The 12,364-nt window shown below is 44.8% G+C and overlaps 1 protein-coding gene across 2 annotated transcripts in view; it reads right to left on the reverse strand.

The window, feature by feature from the left end:
• mfsd4aa (major facilitator superfamily domain containing 4Aa) overlaps positions 1-12,364 on the reverse strand; it is a 78,436-nt gene that overhangs the window by 36,062 nt on the left and 30,010 nt on the right. The gene's annotated exons all lie outside the window — the stretch shown is intronic.

Below are 12,364 nucleotides of genomic sequence, written 5' to 3' on the forward strand. Positions count from 1 at the left end.
CTCCAATTTCCTCCCACATTCCAAAGATGTGCAAGTTATGGTTAGTAAATTGTGGGGATACAATGTTGGTGCTGGGAGCATGGCGACATTTGTGGGCTGCACCCAGCACATCTCCAATTATGTTGGCATTTCACTGCATATTTTGATGTACATGTGATAAGCAAAGCCAATCTTTATCTTTGTCTGCACTGAGCCACTAGACCAAGGGTCCTTTCACTGTGCAGTAAAATTGTGTTAAAGCCCCATTCTAAACCCTCTCTTGTTGGCTGGAAAGAGAGTATATATACTTGTTTTTTCCTGGAGCAGCTGAGACATCATATTTAATTGCATAGATATAATGTAGCCAGGATGAACCAATGGGTTTCTTTCGGAACTTCATGTTACCTCTAACATCTTCTAACTGTGGCAGGAAATCACGCAGAGCCATGTCATGGGTACAGCAATAAAGGTCGTTGTACCACGTGGCCTGTGGATTTAATCTCCAGGAGTACACTCACAGTCTCCAATACTTTTGTACTCAGCAGTGTAACTTGGAGTGGAGAAGTTAAAGATTAATGATTAACTCTACTGGTCTGGTCATATGTGCATCGAAACAAACAGTGAAATCCATCATTTGCATTCGTGACCAGCACAGTCAGAGGATGTGCTGGAGGCAGCCCGCAAGTGTCAGCACACTTCCAGTGCCAACGTCACATGCCCACAACTTACTAACACTTTGGAAGGTAGGAGGAAACTAGAGCGGACAAAGGAAGCCCACAAGGTCACGGGGAGAATGTACAAACTCCTCACAGACAGCAGTGGTAATCGAACCCCAATCTCACAGCTGGTACTGGAAAGCTTTACACTGACCACGAGGGTACCATACCATCCTGTGTGACAATGAAGACTCCTCTTGACCTGAACTTGATATTAAGACTCCTTGCAAGTGTTCTCATGTCCCCTACCACCTCATCTCACCCAGTGGAGGAGACCAGGAACTCTGTCTGTTGAGGTGAGTGGACAAAGCAGAGAAGATCTTCCAAGCAACCACCAGGTATCAATGTAACTACAACCATTACTGCATCCCAGTAACTCAAGGTCAAAGCAAATGCAATGGCCTCTCTGAGAGCTGGGGATAAACATGTGGAAGTGTCTGAATTTTGTATGCTTTGCCTGCACTAACAAAATACATCCCAATTCAGTCATCCCACTTCAGAATCAAACATTCAAAGTAGGATGGCACAGTAGTGTAAAAGATAGCGTGATGTTTTACAGCAGCAGCTGTAGGATCAGGTTCAATACCCACCTGTGTTTTTAAAGCAGTTTATTTGTTCTCCCCATGACTGCATGGGTTTCCTCACACATTCCAAAGATGAAAAACTTAGGATTAGTAAATTATAGGCATGTAATGTTAGCATCAGAAGTGTGGTGACACTCGCCCCACATCTCAGGCTGTGTTGGTCGTTGACGTAAACAGCATATTTCACTATATATCTTGATGTACATGTGACAAATAAAGCTTATCTTTAAATCTTTAGAATATGCATGACATGAACTTTTGATTCAGATCAAAGACTCCCCAGAAGAGTCATTGGTCTCGCTTCCAGCCTTAGGACAGTGGCCACTAATGAAAAAACAGAAAAGCCTGAGTATGTTACTAAATTTGGACTATTGAGCCAGATGTTAGCAGTCATTCTGTGTGTTGGATCAATGCCAAAGTTTGAGTTCAAACAGACAATTAATGCGCTATCCATCAGTAATGTTAATAATCAGACACAGATGGGGCAGAAATTCATCCTTGGCTATTGATGCTAAAACATGCATTGAAGCAGGAGTATGCATTGTAGTCCACTCCTGAAGGTCTTTGCCACTGACTTCAGTGGAATAAAATGCAACAGTGTTCAGTTAAAGTGAAGAAGGATACTGCACAGCAAAGCAGGACTAGCAAAGGTGGCAAAGCTTGGAAGCATTTACTTGTTGAAACCATTCTGCTAACATGTCTTGTCTTTGTGCCTCTTTCTGTTCACACACCCATCATTCTATGCAGCTTATCATTTAGCCGTGCTATTAGCTGCTCTACAGTGACACTGTAGCACATTCATTTCAATCTATGCCTTCCTTCACTTTTAAACTGTTCACTGTGCAAACCTCTTAGGCACACAAAAAAATTTCTGTAAAATGAAGCTGCCTTCTAAAATAATGAGACATTTCTGTATCAGAAAAAATTAGTATAAAGATCGGTAAACAGTGAAAAAACAATGAAGAAGGGTCTTGGCCCAAAACATCAACTGTGTACCCCTTCCTATAGATGCCGCATGACCTGCTGATTTCCTCCTACATTTTGTGTGTTGCTTTGGAATTCCAGGATCTACAGACTTATTCAAGTCAGTAAAAAACTAAGACAAATCAACATTTGCCTTTAAAACTACATCAAGTCTCTGTCGCGCAGTTTTATAAGTAAATCAGCTGGCAGGTTGTTCCAAGCACCTTGGAGAACTTGCCAGTTTTTCTACAGACTTTGGCTGTCTCGCTTGCTTCTGTCTCTCCAGGTAATCCCAGGCACCCTCACTGATGTTGAGATCACGACCCCATACCTTCTAAAGCCATCTAAGAAATCTAGGGTGTCGAAGACTTTTGCACAGTACAGTAGATTTAATATAAATTGGAAATTGACAGTTTAAGGCCACAGGACTTGAACTGAAGCAGGACCACTCAGTCCAATTTACTTCAAGCATCTTTGGTGTCTCGTTTATAATAACTTGATGAATTCCCTTTGCAAATGTCTTTGTGAGCTGCTCTGAGCCAGAGAAATCAGATCCGACTGAAGATCAAAAGTATCCAACTACAAAAGGAAGAGATGAGAACCGCTCAGATATCGAACTGGAACTGATGAACCTGATGTTAAGATAGCAGAAGTGAAGGATTTCAGTTTAAGTGTTCTCCTCGAGGAGATGGAGAAGCTTTCAGGAAGATGAAACAATTTGAAGGATTACACAAAAGAACGATTTCCTGTGGATGTCCAAAAACCAGAGATCATAGTTTTTAAATCATTAGCAAGACATTGGAAATTAAAATGAAGAAGATGTGTACCTGAAAATAAGATACATTTTAGCTTCGATGGGAATCCTGATTGGTATGGATCAGTTGAATTAAAAGGCTTGCTTCCCTGATGTATGACTCTGTGACTACAGGATGAGAGGGGATTGGAATTAAGCACAAGTCACACTACTGTGCAAAGGCCTTAGCTATATATATCTAAGATTTTTGCACAGTACTGTATTCATTGATATGGAGTGGAGAGCAAGTTTGTAAACCTGATGGGAGCAAAGGATGCAAACACGAGAAAATCTGCAGATGCTGGAATTTCAAGCAACACACATAAAAGTTGCTGGTGAAATTGCTGGCCACCTTCCCCTCGTACTGCTAATGCCCCACCTCCCCCTCGTAAACATTGACTTCTCAAACTTCCGCTAATGCCCCACTTCTCCCCTCGTACCCCATCTGTTATTTATTTATATACACACAATTTTTTTTCCTCTCTCTCCTTTTTCTCCCTCTGTCCCTCTGACTATACCCCTTGCCCGTCCTCTGGGCTTTTTCCCCCCCTCCCCCTTTTCTTTCTCCCTAGGCCTCCTGTCCCATGATCCTCTCATATCCCTTTTGCCAATCACCTGTCCAGCTCTTGGCTCCATCCCTCCCCCTCCTGTCTTCTCCTATCATTTTGGATCTCCCCCTCCCCTTCCCACTTTCAAATCTCTTACTAGCTCTTCTTTCAGTTAGTCCTGACGAAGGGTCTCGGCCTGAAACGTCGACTGTACCTCTTCCTAGAGATGCTGCCTGGCCTGCTGCGTTCACCAGCAACTTTGATGTGTGTTGCTGGGAGCAAAGGATGTTGGGATTGGTGAGGGTGGAGGACAGGTGGCAGAGAAGGAGTGTCAGGGACGGGAGGTGGCGTGGGTGCAGACATATCCAACCCTGAGACACCAGGCAAGGTCATTTGATTCCAAACAAATGGGTTATTGATCATTACAGAACCTCTCCCTGGTCCTTCTCACTCCTCCCCTTCTCCCTTCCCCTTTTCCCAACCTTGATTCCCATTCTTCCTGCCTCCTTCCTACACTCGGTCCATAATAGAGACACATATCAGAATCAGATTTATGGCCACTCATGTGTGTTACAAAATATGAATTTTATTTACAGCAGTACAGTGCAATACATAGAATTACCACTGTACTGTGCAATAAAGTCAGAGGCACCCAAGCTAAACATCTGTGCATGAAGCTTTTGCATAGTACTTTACTTTTTAAATGAACCCACATAGATGCATGGTCTGAAGTGTCTCCACCAGCCATTCCTTTCTCAGGGGCATTCACAAGATGGGACAACCTGACATTCAGCCCCTCCCCTTCATGACATCCAGGAACCCAAAGGGTTCTTCCAGGTACTGTAGTAACTTCTCTCAATTTAGACTCAAGATTCGAGATTGTTTAATGTCATTTCCAGTACACAAGCGTAAAGGAGAATGAAACAATAGTTACTTCAGGTCCAACGCAGCACAAGATATACAATAATATAAAGAACACAATGATAAAAATGCAAATATTAATACATAAGATAGCTTATATAAATAGATTGATTGTATATCCATAAAGCACAGGAGTGTCTGTGCACAAGGTGAATGATATGATAGTGGTGGTGGGTTCGTGTATTGTGGAAGGGTGGGTTGGAATTTAGCATTCAGTGATCATGATGTGATCTCCTTTATGAAACAGATTCAGTGATCATTAGGTTCGGCTACACGGATTGAGCCAAAATTCCACTTCACTGGAACTTCATAATCTCTCCCACTGTCATATTTCTGTCACAGTCCAATAAAGCTCAAAGAACAGAACAGACCTTCCAATAGACACATTGCAGCTGGTGAGATTCAGTACTTTTATTTTTACTTATTTCTTCAATCTGCCCTATTTTGCACCTTGCTTATTAGTCAATCTTTTCTTATATAGAGATTTTCATAAATTTTATTGTATTTATTTTCCTGTAAATGCCTGCGAGAAAATGAATCTCAAAGTATTAAATTGTGACACATACATACTTTGATTATAAATTTGACTTTGAACAATTTTGGTCACAAAGGCATAGTGGGCTGTGGACTGGTTAATTGGATAATACAGATGGGTACCTGATAGTCGGCACAAAGTGGACCAAAGGTCCTGTTTCTGTGCTGTATGTGATCCCATGGTGCTAATTTCACATAACCATCCCTTGTGTCAGAGCAGTTCTGGCATTAACCCTGTTGTTCTCTCTGTAGGTGGCATGTTAGTTTTGCGAGACCATGGATCTGCGCCTGGAAAGTCTTGCTTCAGTCTGCGTTAGAGCAACGTCTGTTGTGGCTGTAGAGGCCCACATGGGAGTGACAGTCTCGGCTGCAGCAACTGCACTTGAAGGCGCTGTCCTCCAGTGTTGTCTTGGTGCTGATTTTTCGGCGAGTGCACTTTTCTTCAGCAGCAAGCCTCAGCTTCTCTTCTCCTCTTTTTAGACCTCTGCGTAGTTCCAGACTTCAGTGAGAGCGATCGCTTGCAATGTCCTCCCACCTCTCGACGTTCATGTTCAGTGACTTCATGTCTCTCTTGCAGACATCTTTGAAACAAAGATGGGGCTGCCCTTGTGCTCTCTTGCCAGAGGCCAGTTCCCCGTACAGCAGGTCTTTCGGGATCCTCCTGTCTGACATGCGGTGCACGTGGCCCAGCCAGCGGAGATGGCGTTGTTGGAGCAGGGTGAAGAGGCTGGGTATCTGGCTACGGGCCAGGACTTCATTGTTGGTGATTTGGTCAACCCACTTGATGTCCAGGATGCATATCAGGCTGTGAAGGTGAGACACCACTCTTGTCTGTAGTAGAGGCTCCAGGTCTCGCTGCCGTAAAGCAGTGTGCTGAGGACGCAGGCCCTGTAGACTGCAACCTTGGTGTACGTCATCAGCTTTCTGTTCTCCCAGACTCTTTGTCAGCCTGGTGATTATTGAGGCCGCTCATCCGATCCGTCTGTTGATCTCGGGGTCTAGGGAGAGACTGTCCGTGATGGTGGAGCCAAGGTATGCAAACTCGTGAACTACCTCCAGCTCGTAGTTGTTGGTGGTAATGGCAGGGGGGTGCTCAATGCCTTGGCCCAAAATGTTGGTCTTCTTCAGGCTGATGGTCAAGCTGAAGTCCTGGCAGGCTCTCGAGAAGCTGTCCATGAGGCATTGCAGTTGCTCTTCAGAGTGTGTTGCCAGTGCCATCGTCTGCAAACAACATGTCCCTGATGAGTACTTCATGAACCTTGGTTTTCGCCCTCAGCCGGGACAGACTGAACAGCCTCCCGTCTGATCTGGTGTGGAGGTAGACACCATCAGTTGATGTTCCAAAGGCGTGCTTCAGCATGACTGCGAAGAAGATGCCAAACAGGGTGCAGGCAAGCACACAGCCCTGCTTCACACCGCTGCAGATGCTGAAAGCCTCTGAAGAAGAGCCGTCAAACTGAACGACACCCTTCATGTCTGTGTGGAATGACTGAACTATCCTGAGGAGCGTCGGGGGACAACCAATCCTGACGAGGATTTTCAACAGCCCGGCTCTGCTCACAAGTTCAAAGGCCTTCGTAAGGTCAATGAAAGTGACGTAGAGTTGTTGTCTTTGCTCTCTGCATTTCCCTTGTAGCTGTCGAAGGGAGAAGATCATGTTGATTGTAGAGCGTTCTGACCTGAAACCGCACTGAGACTTGGGATATACCCTTTCAGCTATTTTCTGCAGTCTGTCCGGGACCACCCGGGTGAAGACCTTCCCTACGATGCTCAACAAGGAGATTCCCCTGAAGTTGTTACTGTCACCTCTGTCCCCTTTGTTCTTATATATGGTGACAATGTTGTAGTCTCTTATGTCTTGCGGCACTGCTCCCTCTATCCAGCACTGGTGCAGTAGTTCATGCAGGTGGTTTAGCAGGATGCCCTTTGCGCATTTAATGGCCTCTGGTGGAATGCCATCCAATCCTGGTGCCTTCCCAGTGGGCGGGCTGTCGATGCCTGTACTCAGCTCTTTGGCAGTCGGCAATGCATCCAGTTCCTCCGTGACAGGCAGGCAGGCATTCCACGGCGTCTAGCACACTGTCCGAGATGCTGTTTTCTCTGGAGAAGAGTTCAGCGTAATGCTCCACCCATCTCTCCATCCACTTGTCTTTGTCATAGATGGTATCGCCTGTTACGGTTTTTAATGGGGCCGGGTTGGCCTGTGTCAAATGATGACTGAATGCTTTCGCATAGTTGTAGCCAGTAGTCATTTGCACAGTGTCTGGCTGTTTCTTGGGCCTTGCTTCTTGCTGTCCTTAGCGCTTGCAGTGTTGCCTGGGCGGAGTGGCGTTTGTGCTCCAGTAGTGCAACACGCTTTACCTTGATGACAGCGGTGAGCTTACTTGAGCTCCCTACAAACCAGTCCTTTGTCTTGCCCAGTTTCTTCCCGAAGGGCTTGAGAGAGTGTCCCTGAAAGAGTCCCATCTCTGTTGAGCATCTCCTTCTGGTGAGTCTGCAAGGAGAGCATCGTCCAGTGACTTGATGAACTCCGCAGCTTTGTCTGGGTGTTGTGTCTTACTGGCATCGATGCGCTGCTTGCCTGGAGGCTTGGCGTAGTGCATCTTCTTTGGCCAAAGTCTGATCTTGCAGCAAACCAGAGACTGATCCGTATCACAGTTGGCACTCTGAAAGGAGCGAGTCATGAGCACGTTTCTCAGGTGACAGCATCTTGTGATTACCAGGTCTAGCTGGTACCAGTGTTTGGAGTGGGGATGCCACCAAGACACCTTGTGCTGAGCTTTGGTCTGGAAGTAGGTGTTGGTGACACACAATTCATGGAACATGCAAAGCTCGAGCAGTCATTGTCCACTGTCATTCATGCTGCCAATCCCATACCGCCCCAGGCAACTTGGCCAGGAGTCATGGTCGGCCCCCACTCTGGCATTGAAGTTGCCAAGTAGCAGCAACTGTTCCTGACTTGGGATCTTCTGTATCATCATTGACAGCTGGTCGTGGAACTCGTCCTTTGCATCTTGCGTAGAGTAGAGGCTTGGGGCATAGACACTGACAAGGTTGACAGGACCGTCGGATGTGTGGAGTCGAAGTGAGAAAATCTGCTCCATCCCTTTCTCGCTAGGCTCTACCATTTTCAGCAGTGAGTTCTTCATGGCAAAGCCGACACCATGCTCTCTGGTCTCGTCTGAGCCCTTCCCCTGCCAGAAGAAGGTATAGTCTCTCTCACGTAGGGTTCCCGATTCTGCGAGACATGTCTCTTGGAGCATTGCGATGTCCACTTGGAGTCTCGACAGTTCATTGTTAATCACTGCTGTCTTGCGTATGTCACTGATCTCCCGAAGCTCATCTGATATACCAGTGGTGATGGTCCATATATTCCTGCATCCTAGTCTGAGTGCTGGCTTCTTTCTTTGTCATCTTCTTGTGCCTAGTGCAGCGTTTACAGTCCGCAGATCGGGCTACTTGTACCCCTAAGCCCCACGCACCCAGAGGAGCGGGTGAACTGTGGCGGGACAGCACCTAATTGGCTGGGGGATGCCCAGCTTGAGGAGGGTGATAGCTGTCCAGTGAGACGCGATGGTCTCTCCCTCCGTCGAAAGCAACCCCTGGCGCCTTGCTCTACACCAATCAAGTGCAGGCTTATAACTACTGCTTTCTGTGTTGTGCCGTCATGGTGAGGCGACGCTGGAGTGTCCTCTCCATGGCGCAGGCCTGGGCAAGGTTGTATAGAAGACCGGGAGTTGCCCATGCAGCAAGACTCTCCTCTCCACGACACTGATGTTGTCCAAGGGAAGGGCAAGGGCCGATACAGCTTGGCACCAGTGTCGTCGCAGGAGTTGCCAGAATGAGGATGAAGGCAACATCGGACTGCCTTAGGGACTCCAGTTCCGGATTTGTCCTCAGGGTTTACTCCCGAAGCCTTTCCCCATGAGTGGGTATGGCCACAAGGCGACAGAGGTTTGAAATCAGAGTTTCCCTCTCTTAGATGGACTGCCTTCCCAGGCTGACGAGCTCCATCTACCCAAAATTTTCACTAGAGCTATTACTAAAAGAAAGTCCTAAAAGAAACACTGTTTTGCAAGGTGAACACTCTTGCAACTTCCTAATGTTATCCATTGGACAGATACCCAATCAAAGATCCTGTTACAGACAATTTCTTCATAATACCTATGCAAATCAGTACTCATCTTTCTATAAGCAACAGATACATCGGAGATATGATCATTCTAAATAAGGCCTTGATTTGCATAGGTTTATGTGTACTTTGGAGACTATCTGAATAGGTTAAAGAGTAAACCAAGATTAGATCAACAAACCCAAATAATTTATGCTGATGTGGCAATACAAAGTAGTTAGCAACATTGTTTTCATAAACTAAACCACATTTAAATGCCCAATATAGTGGACTCAATTAGAACACAATGATTTTTCACAATTCAAGTAGAAATACTTCAGTAATATAAACCAGCCTGTAGTGCGGCTCAATTTTGTCAAATATTTTCACTAGGTTTTCACCCCTGGAAGAATGTATTTGTTTCCCAGTTGTTCTCTCTGTACTGTTGAATATTTCCAGCATTCCTCTTTATTCCAGCAGCTGACTTCACAGTTCCAATCTTGCTCTTCCTTCTCCCTATTGGTGTCATTCATCTCCCTCAATTTATTCTCCCCCAGCCAGTTGACAACCACTCTCAGTTAGACAACAATACCATTTGTTCTGCTGGGACAATTTTCATCCCATCACACACCGCCTCTCTGTTCTCTCTGTCTTTTCCCCCTCATCACTTCAAACATCCTCATTTTCTCACCAAGCCAATTCTGATGCATTGGCTTGAAGTATTGACTATTTCCTTTTCCACAGATGCTGCCGGATTTGCTGAATTTTTCCAGTATGCAAGTTTCAAGCAAATATACAGCACTGTGCAGAAGTCTCATATATATATTAGCACTTTATACTTTTGCACAACATTGTTGTAATTTTATATATATATATATATATATTGTACTGTACTGCTGTTTCAAAAAAAAACTTCATGACATATGAGTACTGTAGTGATAACCCTGATTCTGATATGGGTCTCTATTGTGGACTGAGAGTGGGAAGGGGGCAGGGAGAGGGGGAATCGTGGTTGGGAAAAGGGGAAGGAAGAGGGGAGCACCAGAGAGACATCCTGTAATGGTCAATAAACCAATTGTTTGGAACCAAATGACTTTGCCTGGTGTCTCAGGGCTAGGTGTGTCTGCACCCACATCAACTCCTCCCGGCACCCGCCCTCCTTCCCTATCACCCCTTCCATTATGTGCCACCCTCCCGATTTACAACATCCTTTACTCCTGCCAGATTTACAAACTCACTCCCTGATCCACATTAACAAATGTAGTACTGTGCAAAAGTCTAAGGCTCTGAAATATATATATATATATATATATATATATATATATATATATACACATACATATACACATATATACACACACACATACATATACACACACACACATACCTGAGACTTTTGCACAGTACTGTAGAAAGGCTGGGAGAAATGAAAGGAAGGATCTGAAAATGTGGAGGAGGAGTGACCAAAAAGAGGTGATGTTGAAAGATACAAAGGAGGCAAACACGTTTAAAGAAATAAAATGGTAGGGGAGATTCATGAACTTGGTGAGTGACGAAGGAGGGCTAAGTAGCTCCCTAATGCTACTATTTCTGAAGAGAGCTGCCATTGCACATCTTCCCAAGGTGTCTGAGATCTGAGGTCAAATGATCAAAAGGGGTAAGGTTTGAAAGAGTACCTTTTTAAAAAAAAAAAAAAAAAATGGGTGGTGAGATTTACTGAGTGAATCCCATAGCTCAGACCAGGGCAGCTAATGGCTGTCAGTGAAGGTGAGATTATATAAGGGATGATTAGACCTGACGAGTTATGGGGTTGGAAATTTTGGAGATACTGTAGGTCGAGGCCAGGTTCTGGTGGAAATGAAAACAAAGGCAGGAATTTTGAAATCAAGGTGTTTTTGTAACCAGACGTTGGGCCAGAAGGGCCTGTTACCATGCTGAATTCTTAAAGAAATAAAAATAATGCCAAAGTTGGACAGCAAGCAGGATGGGTGAACATCCGATGATGAAAGAAACTAACTGCTTTCAGTTGAGGTTACAGTGTACCTTGGCAAATGAAGCAGTAACAACACAATCCATTTTTGAACAATAGTATCCAGGATAGTTCTTCAAGCATTTTCATTCATTGTTGGGCTACACTCAGTATTAAAATACTAAAAAAACAAATACAAAGAATGCTTTGATCCCTTTCGCTAATATTTTTGGGTAATTACAACATCATGCCTGGATCAAGGAAGAAACTGTTAACAATGGCGGTTGGGGTAGTAACCAAAGGACACAGATTTAAGATAGCTGATCAAAGTACCAGAGGGAAAATGAGGAGTTTTTTTGTGTTTGTTTTTTAATTTCTATTTTATTTATTTATTTTTACACGGGGAGCTTCTTGATCAGAAGAATTCTGTCTCAAGAAAACTAGAATCAGATTCTTCAGTAACTTTCAAGAAAAAAGTGCTAAGGATAATGATACAAATTTGGTACATCTTTGAGAGCAGAATCGCCTGTTTCTGTGTTGCCTGCATGTCTAGTTCTATATTACCTAGCTAGGTGACATTTATAATTTTTGGCTTTATTCTACTAGTGTAGTTCAGCAACTACCTCCCAACAGTGAGTGCACTTAAAATATGAAATCCTCAGGAGCATCTTGAGGATGCAAGTGTTATAAAAATGCAATTTTTCCCTTTTGATTTTTGTTACAGATGCTGCAATCCAGCCCAGGATGTGCTGGGACACATCATCAGTGATGTAACCTGTGATCATTGGAGGGTTCGGGTCCTTCAACATCAGACACCCTCGCCTGGGCGACCCAGCCAGGGATGCACAGGCTCCGACTTGTCTCACAACAGCAGTGGTCCATGGGTCACACCTCTTACCCACAGCCACCTAGAGGCCTGCTCAACCAGACTGATGGCTCTTCTCATTGCAGCCCCCATTATACCAAGGAGAGAGTAGGTTCTGCAGAGTGTTTACACCCCACTCCTTTAAGCACACATCATGCTCTCCACCCGTCTCTAGCACTGCTCTGCCAGCTCCTGGTATTTGGGTTTCTCACACTTGACCGTCTTCTCAATCTGGTCTTCCCAAGGCACTGTTAGTTCTACCATGACCACATGCTTCGAGATTTCTGACAGGATGACCATGTCAGGCCTCAGTGATGATGATGCGCCAAAGTCAGGGAACTTTAAGAGAATTAACTTGATTGCCAATAAAGTTCCACCAAG

This window comes from Mobula birostris, chromosome 14 (genome assembly GCF_030028105.1).
Source record: "Mobula birostris isolate sMobBir1 chromosome 14, sMobBir1.hap1, whole genome shotgun sequence".
NCBI classification, from domain to species: Eukaryota; Metazoa; Chordata; class Chondrichthyes; order Myliobatiformes; family Myliobatidae; genus Mobula; species Mobula birostris.